This window comes from Martes martes (genome assembly GCF_963455335.1).
Source record: "Martes martes genome assembly, chromosome: 10".
Classification (NCBI taxonomy): Eukaryota; Metazoa; Chordata; class Mammalia; order Carnivora; family Mustelidae; genus Martes; species Martes martes.
The window spans coordinates 79,771,896-79,790,319 of NC_137898.1; the positions used below are offsets into that span (position 1 = coordinate 79,771,896).

The 18,424-nt window shown below is 37.8% G+C and overlaps 1 pseudogene across 1 annotated transcript; it reads right to left on the reverse strand.

The window, feature by feature from the left end:
• Positions 1–1,130: 1,130 nt before the first annotated feature.
• On the reverse strand, positions 1,131–18,198 carry LOC308350923 (large ribosomal subunit protein uL16-like; annotated as a pseudogene). The gene is made up of 5 exons: positions 18,061–18,198; positions 17,548–17,631; positions 10,600–10,735; positions 9,549–9,731; positions 1,131–1,775 (listed from the first exon to the last, which is right to left on the reverse strand). The product of its transcript is annotated as a large ribosomal subunit protein uL16-like (transcript).
• Positions 18,199–18,424: the final 226 nt, after the last annotated feature.

Here is an 18,424-nt window from a genome sequence, read left to right on the forward strand (position 1 = left end):
TCCCCAAATGTGTACTGAAATGAAATTATAAGGCAGGAAAATGGAAAATAGATTGCAATAGATTGCAATGCAATTGTACTCTTTTTTGAATTGATTGTTTGGTCTAGTTGTTAGGTCAGTGATTGATAGAGGAATATTAAAGTCACTGACCAGGGCACCTGAGTGGCTCAGTGGGTTAAGCCTCTGCCTTCGGCTCAGGCCCTGATCTCAGGGTCCTGGGATCAAGCCCTGCATCGGGCTCTCTGCTCAGCAGGGAGCCTGCTTCCTCCTCTCTCTCTCTCTGCCTGCCTCTCTGCCTACTTGTGATCTCTGTCTGTCAAATAAATAAATAAAATCTTAAAAAAAAAAAAATAAAGTCTCTGACCATGAGTGTGGATCTTCTTCTCCCTGGAATTTTGTTAATTTTTGTTTCACTTACTTTGGTGCTCTATTTTAGTTTCTTATAAATTAAGCATTGTTGTTTTCTTGATAAATTAAGCTATTTTACCATTATGAAAGGCCTTTACTTACCTTGGGAAATTTTCTTTGTATTGAAGTCTCTTTTGATACTTATCAAGTCATACTGCTTTTCTTTGGTTAATGTTTTTATGGTATATATTTTTCCATCAGTTTTCTTTTAAACCACTTGTATCTTCATATTTAAAGTATGTTTCCTGTAGATAATACATACTTGGATTTTAAAAAAAATCAATTCTGAAAATCTTTGCCTTCCTAATTAGAATGTTTATGATATTAAAATATAATACACCTATTGATAGAGCTGGGCTTAAGTCTATCGCCGTGTATAAGTTTCTATTTATTGCTCTCTTATTTTTCCTCCTCTCATTTTTTATCTATCTTAATCAGTCATCCCTCTGAGACTGTTTCATATGCTCCATGCTTATGGCCCATGTTGGTATTTTTCATATCATAGACCAGTCCCTGAAACACTGGTCAACTAAGCCCCAATGTTGGAAGAAAGGCATTTTTGTCCTTATGGTCCTATCAAAATTTAAATTTATCTAAGCTATATTCTGTGACAATGGTGAGCTTTTTTGCAGCCCTTTTTCACTAGTAGTACCCTTATTATTTTTTGACAGAAGTAGGCTTTTTTGGTGGGCTTGAATAAGGAGGGGGCAGTGCTGAGGTTCCTATGAGGGCAGAGCATGCCATTTGTCCAGGGGGACATGATTAGGGATATATTTTGCATTTGACCCCACAACCATTTGGATGAGCTGCTTTTCAGCCACCATGTCTTAAAATTCATGTGCATTAAACTGAGTAAAACTCCAATTCTTGGAAATGTGGATTTTCTGGCCATCAGGGAACTTGAGCTTGGCCCTGTGTAGGGCCTCAATCACATGCTTCTTGTTCTGCAGCTTGGTACGGATAACTTGGCCAATGTGGACCCTGGCCATTGTGCCCTGGGCTTACCAAAGGCACCAGGCATACCTGTCTGGAGCCCCTTAGCCCTAGCATCGGACATGTTGATACAGATGATGTGGAAGGGCTGGAGCTGCACTCAGATGTGAAAACCATCTCTGCTATGCTTTTCTCCATATACTTGTTGGCACAAAAACAGGCAGAGTCCAGGGCTTTAGAGGAGAGCTGCTCATACTCATTTGATCCCATTTGGCCACATAGTGGGATCTCATCCTCTTTGTCCTTCTGCCCCAGGTCAAAGATGCAGATCTTGGCTTCAGGGACACCTCTGCAGAAGCAAGAGTTTGGATATGGCTTGTTCTTACAATATTGGTAACAGCAGGCAGGGCGGTGGCCGATGGTGACACCAGGATCTCCAGTAGCACACAGAAGGAAAAGAGTAGGATCCCTATTTTAAGCAATGGTTTGGGCTTTGGAATCCTACTGTGTGGGAGGACTTTCAGTTCTGATACCCTTCAGGAGTTAAATTTCATTGACTATTTCCATATATGGAGACCAGAATGCTATGTCTTTAGTCTAACTTACTGCTTTATAATTTTGTTATTTTTAAAATTCAGAGAGGGATTAATTTTGTTTTTGAGAATGGCTATTTATTTATTTATTTTTAATGAACATATAATATATTATCAGTTTCAGAGATACAGGTCTGTGATCCATTAGTCTTATATAATACCCAGTGCTCATTATATCATATGCCTTCCTTAATGTCCATCACCTAGTTACCCCATCCTTCCACCCATCTCACCTCTAGCAACTTTCAGTTTGTTTCCTATGATTAAGAGTCTCTTATGGTTTTTCTCCCCCTCTGATTTTGTCTTTTTTAATTTTTTCCTCCCTTCCCCTGTGATCCTCTGTTTTGTTTCTTAAATTTCACATAGCAGTGAGATCATATGATAACTGTCTTTCTCTGATTGACTAATTTCGCTTAGCATAATACCCTCTAGTTCCAACCACATCATTCAAATGACAAGATTTCATTTTTTTGATGGCTAAGTAATATTCCATTACACACACACACACACACACACACACCCCACATCTTCTTTAGCCATTCATCTGTTGATGGACATCTGAACTCTTTCCATAGTTTGGCTATTGTGGACATTGCCCTTGTAAACATTGGGGTGCAGGTGCCCCTTTAGATCACTACATTTGTATCTTTGGGATAAATACTCAGTAGTGCAATCTCTGGGTCATAGGGTAGCTATACTTTCAACTTTTTGAGGAACCTCCATACTGTTTCCAGAGTGGCTGTACCAGTTTCCATTCCCACCAACAGTGTAGGAGGGTTCCCTTTTCTCTGCAATCTGGCCAACATCTGTTGTTTCCTGACTTGTTAATTTTATTGAGAATGGCTACATCTTTATAATGTTTCTTTTTGAATTTTATCAATGGGGGTAGGCTGAGTATGTGTATTAAGTTGGTGTGTGTGTGTGTGTGTATGTGTAGGTCAAAGAGAGGATTTACCATACAATCTTGAATGGAAGTCTTGTTTCTTTATAAGATAGGAATAGTAATGTCTCATTTATAAAATAATTACAAGCCTTAAATGATATAAGCCACATAGAAGGCTTGGTAAGTTGCCTAGCCAGATAAAGAGACTCAGCAAATATCATAGAACATTTTACTACAAAATACAGTCACTCAGTTATTGCAAAACAATAGACAAGAACATGAGGAGGTAAAAATTGCATCAGGCTCTGAGAACTGCCTTTGGAATATATGTGTTTGAGACAATCTCTGAGTATAGAGAGTGTGAGATAGGGTTCTTGCTTTGGCCCATTGACATTGTTTGAAGAAATATTAATCTCCTGGATAGCCATTGAGTGAGAGGTAGTGGGAGGGGACAATTCTCTATGGTTTTTTGTGTTTCTGCATGTCTTACACTGTGAATTACTAGATGCCCCTTTTTCTGATCTATCTTTTCAAAGATGTTTATATAGTGAACAGCTATACAAATTGCTATCTAATATCAGCTCAATTTAGAGAGAGAATTTATGGATTCTCTGTGATTAATTTTTCAAGTACTTTACACTTAAAAGGGAACTCTATGGCTCTGGGCTTTCACAAGTCCCACCAGATGATAGAGATAAAACAATATCCTTAGGGAATGCTGCCTGGACATAGATAGCCCAGATGCCTCTGCCTTTTAGCCTGGGTGGCAAACTTCTTGCCAGTATCATCCATCAGAACATTATAGTTTCTTTCCAGCATGTTCTTCAGTAGGAGCAAATCTGTAGAGCCCACCAAAACACATTATTTTTCCAAAGTGGGCATACTGGTTCCCCCAGATTTCTCTTATAGTTCCCTTGACTCCCTGAAACTCCTGTGCACGGCAGCTAGTCTTTAAGGGTTTCAGTGGCCACAAGGGTTCTCTCATCAACATCCATTCCATGCCTCCTTTACTGTGGAAGATCTGTGTGATTTGGTTGGGATCAGACCAAGCTACTTCTCTTCTCCGAAACACACAGTAGAGATTTCTGAGTTAGAGAGGAGTCACAATGAGATTTCAAAACAATTAAAACATTGTAAATCTTGGTCAATGTCAATTTGTTTTCCTACTGCAGCCACAGATTATCAGATCTCTTTGATTTGGTATCTCTAAAGACTCAGAATTTGAAGAAAGGCCATCTTTCTCTCTCTTCTATACATTTTATTGTGATGAAGACTCTCAGAATTGCCTTTGTGTGCAGCTGTCTCTTATTTGAAAAGTTTTCCTGATATTGATATTATTTTTCTATCTCTTGTTCAGCAATAATTTCATAGGAACATTAGTTGTCAATTCTCCATTCTCACTCTCTTTGACACCCCTCCATCCAACATTGACTTCTTGGCAATGACAGGTACCATGAAGAGCCCTGGCAGAGAGGTGATATATTACTTCTCTTTTGCTCTCACCTTACTCACAACAGTCATTGAATTTGTTTTGGATGAAACTAGAGCTGGCTCTGCGAGCAATTAAGTTGTCTTAACCAAACAAATGCAGTGACTGGAATTTCTACACGGCACAACGTTTCACGTTTATTGCATCTGGGGTTTGAGAAAAATCACACTTTAAAATGTTATGAAATGAGTTTTACAGAACAGGCAGAAATTCAATGTTGTATAGAAAATCATATAGGGTAGACTACTGAGAAATAAAAAATAAATAAGTGTAAGAGAAAATTATATGGTGGAATAGGGAAGGAGAAATAGAAACAAGAGCAAATAAGGCCTTTTAGGAATGATAAGAAAGGAGACGATATCAAAATAACAACTATTTTCTAAACACAGATTCTCCTTAGGAAAGCAATTTGGACACTAAGAACAGTCAGAATTCTGCATTCCAATTATAAAAAAGTATTTTATTTTAATTTCTCCAGGGTACATTTTGTTACCTTACAATAATATCTTAGAAACATCATTTTAGGAGGAATTTGATCTTGATTTATAGTTTTATATTTCATGACAAATCCCTTCAAAGATGTTAATGTGCTGGTGCTGTTTAGCCTGAAAGGGTGTCTCTCAAAGCTGATAGGTTACACTCAGGAAACTGAGGATCAGAGAAGTTGGCGACAAACTAGGAGATAAATCAACTTAACCACTCTATATGTTCTGACCCTGATACTAAATGATAACTGGTTTACTTAAGAGACAACTCTGTAGTCATTTTTGTCAATTTTCTGAATGATGACACACACATAAATTGCACCTGTTCTTATTTATTGATACTGGCAGAAGAATAAATGTCAGTTTGTACCAAAAAAATATCCAAACAAGTCTCCCTTGATTTCCCTCTGAAGATCCCCCAAAGATCTTATTACATAATGATTATAAATACATATTTCAAGTTTGATGACCTTGAAGGAATTCTTGGTAAGATTAGCAAGGGAAAGGAGGGTTGCCCAACAAATAGACATTATGAGGAGATTTATAGGCACTTAGGGAAGAGGATTCTTGACATTTTTCAGACAAATGGTTATATAGAACCAAGAAACAGCAAAACTGCAGGTAGTAAATAATATGTTCAAAATTTAACATTCCAAAAAGGAGAGAAGGAACATTGTGAATAGGTCACAAAAGGAGGAGTAAGACTGGAGGAAAATTAAATTGCTGTAGAATATAAAGAGATTGGGGGCTGTTGGACTGCAATCTCCATCCTTACTCAGTATGGATATTTTATGGCCCTGGGGCTTGTTTTATATTTTTAAAGAGCTGTTTCCTCTCTCCTGAAAGTACTTATTTCAGAGAATTAGAATTTAAATCATCATTGAAATAACAATAAGATCGGAGCTTTAACAAAGTCTGACTGATGATGTAATAATCCTGAGTTGATCCTAGGTAAGCATTAACCCCTGAGAGATGGCAGTAAATAGGAAGGTTATGCAAATTCAGTGTAGGGCAGGGCTGCAGAATCATGTAGCAGGTCCAGGAAAAGGATTTACAGCCAGAATATTCAGGTGGAGTGAAAGCTCTGCTATTTACTTACTGCAATATATTCACTTTAGAAAAGAACATTGGCATACCTGAGTCCTCGTGGCATTGTGCATAAGTGTGATAACATTGTGCCTCTCATACTTCTCAAGATTACTGATAAAATCAATTTTTCATCCCCACCAGGACTACAGTTCATTGGTCCTCATACTTTTTTTTTTTTTTTAAACCATCTCTCATTCCTCTACTCTCCTTTCTTCCTTCCTTTTTCCCAACAGAGTCTGTGACCTGTTGTTATAATGACTCCCTTTTAAATGTTTTCAGCAACTTTGTTCCTCTTGCTTCTTCCAATTTGTTTGGCAAAACCACTACCCTAGTTAAATCTACCCCTACATACTTTGCACCTGCATTCATAAAAACTGAATGTAGCTGGAAAAACATAAAATCATGAGACGTGATTTCGCTCTCAATTAATGACCACTAATTTCAAATAGGCCTTTATTGCTTCTATGACGATCATATTAAAAGCAAATATTTATTATGATAATTATATTGGATATTAATTTTATTTCCTGTTTTTCTTTTTTAGTATTAAGATCACATTAAATCATATAATGTTAACTTCAAAAAGTAATTTTCTTTCATTTTCTACTGTCTTTAAGAGTTTCTCCATGATGGGAATCATTTGTTCTTTAATGTTTGGTAGAACTTATCTGTAAACTATGCGGGTTGATTGAAAAGAGTGTGTGTGTGTGTGTGTGTGTGTGCGCACGTGTGCATGTATGTAGACTTTGATTCAATTCAAATTTAAAAATTATTATATAAATGGTTTCAAATTTTTAATTTTTTTGAATTCATAAATTTGTTTCATAAGTGATATATTTCTAGGAAACAATGAATTTTAGTTGTATGTTCAATTCGTGCATGGTATTCTTATTTTTTAAAATACAATCAATCAGTAATATGTCCCTTATTTCATTTCTAATATTATTTAATTTTGCTTTCTCTCCTATTTTTCATGATGTTTTTCCAAATTTAAGTATTTTTTTTTTAAATTTTATTTATTTATTTGACAGAGATCACAAGTAGGCAGAGAGGCAGGCAGAGAGAGGAAGGAAAGCAGGCTCCCTGCTGAGCAGAAAGCCCGATGCAGGGCTCGATCCCGGGACCCTGGGATCCTGACCTGAGCTGAAGGCAGTGGCTTAACCCACTGAGCCACCCAGGTGCCCCCCAAATTTAAGTATTTTAGGTGTCTATACTAATATTGCTCTCTAATATTTCAAAAAATATTTCTTTCAAAAATTAAACTTGGTTTTTATCTTTCTTATTTCCTTCCTTGAGTATTTTTTTATTTTCTTTTTATAATTTAAAGTTAGTGTTTGGCTCTCTAATTTTCCATCTTTAATTATTGTTTTCTTTTTTTTTTTTTAAGGTTTTATTTATTTATTTGATAGAGAGAGATCACAAGTAGGCAGAAAAGCAGGCAGAGAGAGAGGGGTAAGCAGGCTTCCCTGCTAAGCAGAGAGCCTGATGTGGGACTGGATCCCAGGACCCCGGGATCATGACCTAAGCCAAAGGCAGAGGTTTTAACCCACTGAGCCACCCAGGTGCCTTCATTTTTGTTTTCTAATAGACACAATTAAGGTTATAAATATTACTCTAAGAATGACTTTGGCTGTATACCACTATATTTAATATGTATCATATTTAGTACCATTTAATTACAAGTATTTTAAGATTTATATGTTGATTTAACATTTAATCCATGAATTTTTAAGTGATGCATTAAGTTAATTTCTCTGCGCATGGATTCTTAAAAGTTACTTCTTTTCAAAATTATTTTCTAACTTAATTGCATCTTTATCAGAGAACATGGACTGTTTGATACTAATTCTTTGATATATGTTGAGATGAATTTGATCACTTAACATGGGGTGATTTCTGAAATATTCATGTGCTTGAAAGAAAATAATCTCTCTGTTGGGAATCTGATTTATTTATCTTGTTCATTTTTTGGTCAGCTTTTTGTATCAGTTACTGAGAAAAATATGTAAAAATCTCCCATTTTGAAAATGAATTTATCAATATTTTTATGTTCTTCTGTTAATAGTGGTTTATAAAAATTTTAAAAGATTTTATTTACTTACTTGAGAGAGAGAAAGAGAGAGCATGAACAGGGGAGAAGTAGAGGGAAAGGGACAAATAAGACTCCATGCTGAGTGTGGATTCTGATGGGGGGCTTGATCTTACAACCCTGAGATCAGGACCTGAGCTCAAATCAAGAGTCAATGCCTAACTGACTGAGCCACCCTGGCACCCCAATAGTAGTTTATAAATTTTGAACATATGTTATTAAATGCATTATCTTGTTAATTGCTCTTATTATCATTATGTCATGTCCTCTTTAAGAATGCTTTTTTTGGGTATAATTTATTTTCTCTGATATTAATAAAGACTTCCCCTTGGGTGAACATTGGAGACACTACTAGTTACTGACTTTCTTTTTTCAGCCATTTATTTTTACTAACCAAACTTCGATTCTGTTCAGTGACAATAAGTACAGATAAAACACCCTATGTCTTAGCCTCTCTTGGTTGCCATATGCCATATTAGATTAAATCACATGCTATGTTTATTTTTCTACATAAGCATAGTAATTTTTGGCAATTTGATGTGATCAAGCCCAATAATTTTGTCCAAGAAGATTTGTAAATGCAAGTCAGCAGGTGGAATTTTTGTGAAGACTATTTTACAAGAACTCTATTTTGCTGCCCTGGTTTTTCAACCTCCTGTCCTTCGCCCTTTTCCTTCATTTCTTCTTTTGTGGCCTTTGGCCCACTGGCATTATAGTGATGATATTATATCTGAAAGATTGAAAATGCATCTTAAACAGGGCAGGGTGGAAGGATGGAAAAATTCTTGATAAGTCCTTCACCAGTTGCACCAACACTGCATACCCCTGGATAAGTCATTACATGAGAAAAACCAGCCCCTAGTTAGTCCAGCTCCTACTCCTCTCTCACTTTAATCACTGCTTTTGATGATAATGACCCACAGTTAAGTAAGTAGCTCCAAATAAATAGAGCTGGTTTATTGTGCACAGATGCACTCCCTTGCCTTCTATTCATCTGCCCTTCAGATTGAGGGATGAGGGGACTCATTCTTGAATTCTAATAAATTGTGATACTGTTAGAAAAATACATACTTGAGAAAAATAATAAGATGGATCTTTGTTTTTTGTTTGTTTGTTTCTTTGTTTCTCTATCCAGAACCAGGGGAGGGTTTTACATATATTGGCTAGTATGGAGGAAGGACCCCAGTGGCAGCTGCCTGGGTTCCAAGCCATTGACCATTTAAGTCAGGAGATACTAGAAAAAATATTTCTTTCTGTTCTTGTTCTTGTTCTTGTTCTTGTTCTTGTTCTTGTTCTTCTTCTTCTTTTTTTTTTTTCATTTACTTTCAGCAGCACTTCTGCCTTTGGGAGAAGAGTTTTGTATCGTAGCAAACCTAGTCTGGAGAATGACAGATGCGTTTGGGGATTTATGTGCTGAAGTATTCATGCAGCTGGCTCTGGTTCTGAATTTTAGGGCCAATGGCATAATAATGGCCCCTCTCTTTTAAGTTCCCACCATATGCTAGATAGGGTGCTAAGCAGTCGACATGTATTAACTCATTTAGTTCTTAGAGCAATAGGTCAATTTTACTGTTCCCACCTTCATTTCTCAGATGAAGCAACTGGGACAGTGAGAAGTTGAATAATTTGTCCAACGTCACCTGGTTAGGATGGACTTGAGCTGCGATGGAACTCTGACGGCTGGACTCCAGAGCCTGTGCGATCGGGTGATCAGCCATGAGTTCTTGGCTGCTTCTCCTGACCCTTGTGTAGAGTTGTCTCCCTGAAATTTTGAACCACACCAGGAAAGAAGCGGTGGTGAGAAGTGAAAAGCAAAGCAAACAAACACAGGCTGTTCGGGAGGAAAAGCCATTACTAAAGAAGCTCCCAGGAGACAAATGCTAGACTTTCCCCACCGCAATGCTCAGATTTTATCCAGAAATAAAATCATCCATTTTTGCTACTCTGGGGTCCTTTGGTTGTAGGTAGAGCTGTGTGAAAGTTTCCTCTCCCACTGCCATCCTTCCAAAAACAAATCTGAGACCTTTCTCCGAGGTTTGGTCCCACTTTGGCTTCCATGGAGCAGCTTGCTGGAGTAGAAAGTGTGTTCTCCGAAGTCAGAGAAGCTTGGGTTTGTGTTCCTCTTCAGCTACTTACTAACCTATGTGATCTCCATGACCCACACACGTCACTTAATCACTCCGAGCCTTCATCTCCTTATTCATCACACTGGAACGTTAATTGTGAACACATGGCCTCGTTCATTCAGGCAACAAGTACGTATTGATTGCCTGCTTTGTGCTGGTCACTGGTAGGTAATGTTTTGTCACAAGCAGGTCATAATTCATATTTAGTCTTAGGCACCATGAACTTATAATTCAGTGGAGAAGCTAGACTCCTGTGGTAAGTGCTCAGACTATTTCGCATACAGATTGGTCTGGCGAGGAGTGTGGAACATTCGCGTGGGAAGGCACTTAGCAAATGTCGGTGCTTGTTCATTGCTTCCAGTCCTTCCCTTATTCTAAAGGAGACTACTGCTGTCATCCCTTCCGTACATAAGTATGGTTTTATTTCAGAAAGCTTCCTCTTGCCTAGGATGTCTTTTTTCCTTTAATATGTAATGTGAGTCTGAGGTTATGTTGTTTAACCACCTTGCAAAGCCCAATGAGGTGATTTGCGCCATGAGTCGTTTGCACCTTGGGCACCCTTCTTCTCAGTCTTCATGTAATATTTAACAATTAACTTTACATCTTCTCCGGAAAAACAATTTGAGAATTCAAGAGAAAACTGTAACAAGAAAATCTCAAAATTTGGAGGAAGTGAAATAAAAATCAGTTTTGGGCTTTTTGCCTTATTATTTGCATATTATACTTAGAGAACTACTTATTATGGTTTTTGTTGACTGCCTCCCAATTACCCCACTCCAATTATAAACATGAAAAATGTGAGAATTTTAGATTAGTTTCTCCCAGAGTTGATATTAGAGTCTGGCACTTCTGGATTCTTGCCTTGTGTTCTGTTGCCAACTCAAACTCCCTAGGAATATGGGCAAACACATATTGCTTCACGTGTTTGTTTTTAATCCATAAGGAAGTAGGCTAAAATTCAGGAGGTTTCACACAGAGTTCCGGAAGAAGATTTTATAAAATACTTGCATTTTTTTTTTCCTCCTGTCTTTCTTTAGGTGTGTCTTGAATCTGTAAACCACCAGACTTTGAGGTTAGGTGGGGTTCAGTAGATCTATTTTTAAAATTTATGAAGGGGGAGAGTTAAATTCTCTTAGCTCAAACAACAAGAGGTGAACATGACTTGAAGATGTAGGTGTGTAGGTTTAATTGGGTGGGGGGATAGAGGGAACTGTGAGGTTTGCATTAAAATTGCAAATAATTTTTTCCAGACTGTTAAGCAGGATGACTGGAAAACATCTTACCTCTAAATTGACAAGCACTACTTCAGATCAGTTTATATTAGCAGGTGTCTTTAAATATTTTGGCTCTAGAAGCATTTTATATGGGAACATCTACACTTATCAGCTACTAACCTTGAAGCCACGAGAGCCTTTCTCATAGCTTTTTTCCCCTGTAAGCCAGTAGTGGCTCAAAATATACAAACCTGCAGAGTGGTGAGACTGGGGGTTAGTGGTTGTAAGGAGACGTCTGTAACGAGTCTTCAAAACTATACAAAAAAACACAGCCTTTTGTGACTTGGAAGTATTTCACAGTAACTAGAATAATTTAATCTTGAATTTTTAGTACAGATAGTCTGTTTAGAAGATGACATAGCAATGGCAGAAGCTATTTCTACAACTCAGTTTGTGAAATATCTTTAAGGAAATACCCTATTAATACTCTGTAGGTGGGTGATTGCATATCCAGAGAATTTCATTCTGCAATAAAACCTTTATCAAGATTTAATATCCATGAAAGCAGAAAGGCAGAGGTATTTGGGATCTTTGCATTAAATCATAATTAAAACCCATGTAAGTTTACCCACAAATATTTAGGATTTTATTTAATTGAACCCAAGGTGAAAAATAAAACTAATGAATGGTAAAGTTCGTTATACAACTTCCAGTTAATGTCATAGTCCAAAGATTGCTCAGAAAACCTAGGAAGATTTAAACATACACATATACATATATGTAATATATACATGTTTGTATTATTTTGTTTTCTCATATAAGGTATGGATGCATAGGTATAGGCATGTGTGTGTGTGTATGTGACACATTATATTACTTTCAGAGTCAGATTCATTTTAACAAAAAATAGACACTTTTTTTCAGTGACGATTCCAACTTAATTCTTTGAACTTGGATTATAGAATCTCATATTCTGTTCTCCTGTAAGTTCGATTTTATCCTTTAGAGTCCAAAAGTGGGAATATAATATAAAAGCTTTAAGCTTCCTTGCTTGCCTCAGAAAATTGCACAGAGATAGTCCCAGTAATCAAACCCATAAAGTATGACTTGTTTTATGAGCGAAGATGTCCAAAAAGCTTAAGAGTAACCTTTGAATTTCTGTGGAAAATTATTAAGCCTTCTTTGATGTCTCGCTCTATCCTCAGCTGCACATGCCTGATAGTGAAGTTAACAAAAAGTAACAAATCTCAGCCCAGAGAATGCACAAAATAAAGGAAAGTGGTTGAATGCTCTGAGGCTGAACACATAAGAGCATCAGGTCCAAGGAGAAGGAGTTAGAAACTAGACATGTCCATTAAGGACCCTGGTATCTTCTCCGTCCCACGCTCCACCCCACCTTCCCCAAGAGGAAGAGACTGCAGGCTCTCTGCTGTTCAGGATATATTTTAAAACTTTTTATGGCGTGTGAAATGGCCCTTTTTTTCTAAATAGACTATGAATATCATTATTTCTAAAGGTGAATCTGAGTACATAAGCTTGAGTACAAAACTGAAGATAAAGACTCAACAAACTCAAACTGAAAGAACTGAGAATGTGAATATATAGAGCCTTGAAGAAAAATTCAAAGTAACACAAAATTGCTGGGGACCAATATCTATGGAATGCTAATCATGTACATTTGAAAGATTGTTCTCAGCTATTAATATCCTTAGAATGTTAGTTCAGTCTTTCTTACACTTATGTAATGGGAAGATCTCCCTTAAACAAAAAGGCGTAGCCTCCATGTTGACTTAAATAGTATTTATTTTGCTCTTACTTAATTATGCATAAGTATAAACCAGCTGTGAACTTCTACCTATGGCTCATATTTGAGTTTGACTTTGAAAACCAAAGCTATAACAAATTAAATAAAATACAACTATTAAATAATAAAATTCAAAAAATATTACTTTAATTTGGTAGATGAAGTTGATTTTCTGAATGTAATGGCACACTAAAATGTTCTGGGGAAGGTTCTTCTGAATTCCACATGTACATGTTCTCTGCTCTGAGCATTTTACTAAAAAATCATATCCCTAGAGAGCTCTCAATATCAATTGTTCTTCATTTGCCATGAATATATATTTTTACACATTAATTTTCTTCAATTATTTTTTCTGTGTTTTAATAATTACAGTAACCCAAAATAATGCCAAATAAATATATGCATAGATACCAAAATTGTGTGGCTGTATTTGGTTTTTAAAATGTTATTTAAATAATACAGAATAGCACTGTCTGATAGAATTTTCTACAACAGTGGAAATGTCCTATATCTGCACTGTCTAATATGATAGCCAGCAGCCATACATGGCTAATGAGCACTTGAAATATGACCAGTGTGACTAAAGAACTGAATTTTAATTTTTTAAAGGGTTTATTCATTTATTTATTTTGAGAGAGAGAGAGCACAAGTGGGAGCAGCAAGAGGAGAAGGAGAGAGAATCTCAAGTAGACTCCGTGCTCAGCACTGATCCCAATGTGGGGCTTGATCTCACGACCCTGAGATCATGACTCGAGCCGAAAACAAGAGTCAGGGGCTCAACCAACTGTGCCACTCAGGTGCTCAAACTGAATTTTAATTTCGTTTCACTGAAATGAATTGAGATTTAAATTTAATTAATTATGACTACTGGCTATCATATCGGTAAGTGAATACCTAAAATACATTTATGTTAATTTTTAAAATTATTATCAAAATGGAAAATAAATGTTATAATCATATAAAGAACTTTCAGATGCTTTAGAATACACCCACTCTAGTTTGAGCATGAACTGCTATGGGTAGTTATTTGATCAGTCTTGGACATAAATATACCCAGCTGTGTACGTCTTCACAACTTGATGAACCCAAGTTAGAATCTTTGGAAATCTTGATTCAAGAATAATGGGACACCTGGTTGGCTCAGGATGTTGAGTGTCTGCCTTTGGCTCAAGTCATGATCCCAGGGCACTGGGATCCAGCCGCACATTGGGCTTGCTGTTCAAGCAGGAGCCTGCTTCCCCCTCTGTCTCTCCCCCAGTTTGTACTCTCTCTCTCAAATAAATAAAATCTTTAAAAGAAAGAATAAATCTGGTATATAAAAGGATTCACCAGAACAATGAATTGGGGTTCTCAAGGAAAATAATTTTAAGCAGAGAAACTTGGAAAAATAGCTACATCTCTAACTAGCACATGCAGGACCATGAAGTGACAAACCAGTGTGGTCTACACTACAAGAGCAAATGGGTTAAAAAGTACAATGTGTGGTATTCGAAAATGACCTCAAGCTTTTTGTTTGAGTTTTATTGAGATATAATGGACATATGACATTGTGTAGGCTTAATGTAGACAAAGTGATGATTTGATACATATATATGTATTGTGAAATGATTACACAATAATGCCAGTTAACACACCAGTCACCATCTCACATAATTACTGTTTCTTTTTTGTAGGGAGAACATTTAAGATTTACTGTCTTAGCAGCTTTCAAGTATATAACTGTTAACTATGTGTACTGTGCTGTACGTTAGAGCATTTTTTGGAGTCAGTTTCTTTTTTGCAGTGGGGACATCCTTTTCAGGTTTCTCCTACCTTCAATTTGGCCACAAAGTATCCAGCCTCTGGCAGGAAGTCTGGCCAGCTCCTGTCAGGCCACTATGGTCAGTCTCTTCTGGGAGGATTGAGAATTCAGCTGGAGGATTAACAAGGCTTATTCTTGCCTAGGCATGCCACAGGTAACAAAGGACTTCTCACTTACTGAGGGCTTAATATGTACAAGATACGATGAGGAGGATGTACGGCAGTGTATAAATAATACCTTCTCAAAAAGATTTACAATTTAGTAGGGAGATATGATGTACACAATCTTTTATAGCTTAAGAACAAAGAAATAAAATGCTTAGATCCGAATATATGATAAGATGAGTGGAGCCCAGGATGGCGAAAATATTGGGGTGGCCTGGAAATTTCAGGTAAGCTTCATATATTTAAGTCTCAAAAAATATATCTTAAATGTTATTTGATTCTGTATATCCTTACCCTTTTAAGTTGCTTTTGAGATGACTGATATAGGCTTAGGCATTTATGAATAGCCAATAGTGATAAGATGTGAAGGAATAAAAGTAAAAGAAATAGGAGAAACACCAAAAACAAAAAACTATGAGAAAATATAAACACAGAAGGAAGAGAGTTGGGAGTTTCTATAAATGTGTGCACTGTCAGCATCCTTGCAGGTGGTGGAAGAACAGTTTTCTCTTATCTGTTAATGTCAAGGTAGGAATACATGCCCAGAAATCAAGCGTATCTGGAAAGAACAAAAGGTAATAATCAGAAACAAAACAAAGAGGGTGTGAGGACCTATTTAGCCAGAGCGACTCCATCTTGGTTAAAAAGCCATTTTGTTGTTTGTGCAGTAAAACTTAAATTGACCCTGCCTCCCAGAGAAACTTACTTAAAAGAAAGTCTGGGAAACCAGTAAAATACGGTCGGCCAGTTCCTGATAACAGAGCCCAGAATACAAGGACGAGTCAGGCCAGGTGGAGACATCCAATCAGTAGAGCACACATACTGTCCCCTTAACCACCAAAGAATGTAAACCCCACCTTTTGGGCGCCAAACTTGAGGGCCAATTCTGACCAGAGTAATAGGTTAGTTCAAACAGCTACTAAAGGGTAAATTGTAATTCAGTTGGCCACCTGCGTGTGGCCTAACATGACTATGCAATGTTACAATCTCATTGGCCACCTATGTGTGGCCAGGATTTTGCTCTATAAAAGTTAGTCTGTGAGACTGGGAGGGGTCGCTCTCTTCGGAGGCGGCTCTGGCCGGTCAGTCTGACTTCTAATGCTTGGCATAGAATAGAGCTTTGCATAATTTTCACCTTGTCTCAGTCTCATTCCCCTGGCCGATCAGTCTAACTTCTAATACTTGTCGTAAAATAAAGCTTTAAATAACTTTCACTTTGTCTCAGTCTCATTTTGTTTAATAACGGACCTAACAGAAGGAAAGAAAGTGCTCACATTGTAAGTCAATGGAATGTAAATCAATAGTCTGAATGTCCACACTGAGAAAAGAATGATATTTCCTACTGAAATTTGAGTTTTCATATTATTGTTAGAGCCACAGTGTTTAGTGCTAAATGTTTATAAAAATAGTTTCAAGGTAGACGCATGAAGAAAGTTGCCAAATCTATGAACCATTTGGACCGTTGGTCTTTGTGTGTCCCTAACAATGGCGCCAAACAATGGCCCCTGGGGTGGTCAGCTACGTGTTCTCTACACGGTTGTCTTCAGCAGTGCTTGGACATCTCTGATTCCCTTTATGGATCGGACATCCCTGCATATACCCAAAAACTTACTGGACAGATCATGTTCTGGGTCATAAAATCTCTTGGGAGTAATGAAAACTGTATGAGAGAGGGCCTGAAAAACAAATGCTCAACATGTTCTACCTATTGAGAGGAATGAAGGGGTGGGGAATGAGCCTCTTCCATGCCAAATATTTTGATAATTTGAACATTCAAAGAATACAATGGAAGAGAGACTCAAGACATTAGCAGCAAAGCTAAAACATGAACAAGTTAAACCAACAGGTTTCTTGGTTTGTTTTTAGAGATTTCGTTATTTATTAGAGAGAGAGCATGAGCAGGAGGGGCAGAGGGAGAGAGAATCTCAGACTCTGCAGCTCAGCGCGGAGCCTGACACAGGGCTTGATTTCTTAATCCTGAGATCAGGACCTGAGCGGAAACAGTCCGATGCTTAACCCACGGCGCCATCCAGGTACCCTTAAACTAAGAACAAATTAATGCACGCATTCCACTGCAAACCATTTGAGCAGGAACTGGGTCTATTTCTCTTTTAAAACAATCCACTAAAATATAGATCTGATGCCTGTAAAGAAATAAAGGAAGGGCTGAGTAGGAAGAGACTCCAGCTGAAGTCTAATTCTGAGAGAGTTCCAGCCAGACTGAGGAGAAGCTCTTTTTATTTATTTATTTTTTTTAAAAAAGATTTTATTTGTCAGAGAGAGAGAGAGAGCACACAAGTAGGCAGAACAGCAGGCAGAGGGAGAGGGAGAAGCAGGCTCCCCACTGAGCAGGGCGCCTGATGTGGGGCTTGGTCCCAGGATCCTGGGATCACGACCTGAGCTGAAGGCAGCCGTTTAATCGACTGAGCCACCCAGGCATCCCTTGCAGAAGCTCTTGACCCAGAGTACCTGCGATGGGTACCCATGTCCTGTTCTAACTCCCACTATGCTGTCATCAGCCGGGAGCTGCCGGGTGTGCCTGCTGCCAGGGATCTAAAGGTGAAACAGTTGAAGCCTGTCAGTCAACTTTGCTCCTTACCAGAGGTCCTCTTGAAGGGGTTGTGAGCTGGGTAGCTCCAGGGACAACAGAGGCCCTTGGCTCAACACAAAATTTTCTTTTAAGGTCTTTATTCTGAACTGGGAAATGAGATTCTCTCCATGTGGGATTTGAGAAGTCTGATCTTTACCAGGGTTTTTTTAAACTCCCTTCCACCCCACACCTATTCTAATTGCTTTTAACTCACGGCACATTCTTCTGGACTTCATATACAGGTACTAGAGACAGACTCTTGAGGCCGCTTTTAATAGAGAAAACACCTTTCTGTAAATTGCTCTAAAGTGTTACTAGTGTCTCTCTGTAGGCAATATAATGGAGTTTGGGAGTTGAAAGACTCAAGGCATGTCCTTCTGAAATGATCTCACCTGTAAGTATATACCACAGCAAGAATCCCTAGAACCAGCAGGGTGGTTCTCGCTGTCAAGATTTTGACCCTGGGATGAGAAATTCAGGCTTGCCATGTTCGGAGTACCACCTTGGCTGGGGATGAGATATTTAGCCATTGCTGCTCCATGGTTTGTTTGCTGTCCTAAGGGAAGTAGCATATGTAGCAACATATCATCGATTTTGGACAACCAGAGTGGTTAAAAGAAGCTATTTGGATTATTATGGAGAAAGCTGTTGGCAGGTGTGTGTCTTGAATAAATGAACAAGTTGATAATTACACACCTGGAACCCAAAGAGCAACAACGTGGGTGGTGACTTGCTGGAGTGGAGATGGATCGTGAC